Source organism: Hordeum vulgare, chromosome 3H (genome assembly GCF_904849725.1).
Source record: "Hordeum vulgare subsp. vulgare chromosome 3H, MorexV3_pseudomolecules_assembly, whole genome shotgun sequence".
NCBI lineage: Eukaryota > Viridiplantae > Streptophyta > Magnoliopsida > Poales > Poaceae > Hordeum > Hordeum vulgare.
The window spans coordinates 324,938,348-324,938,739 of record NC_058520.1 but is presented as its reverse complement, the minus strand read 5'-3'; positions in this window follow the sequence as shown (position 1 = coordinate 324,938,739).

The following is a 392-nucleotide window of genomic DNA, read 5'->3' as shown; positions in this document are numbered from 1 at the left end:
ACGTGCAATGACTGAACTTAACTCGACATGCAAAATAAAATCACAAAATAGTGTAGTGGACCAAAATTGAGTGAGATAATTCAGGAAGGATAAGTTGAGGCCAAACTGATTATCTTGTCAGTCAAGTACTAGCTTGATCTATGGGGTAACAATGTTGCAGTAGTAGCAGCAACAGTAAATCTGTGTATACACAAGGAACGGGAAATCCTAAATGCTAACCATAATAATTAAGATGAGAGACAACGAATTTTCGATCCATTCTGCTGCATTCTACTTCAAATAACCCCAGAAAATAATGGAATTTGATCACAAAATACCAGCACTCTGTCTGTCTGTCTAGCAATGTGTTGTAGTGTATGGGCGGCGAAGATCTTGCTGCCCAAGTGGGAGTT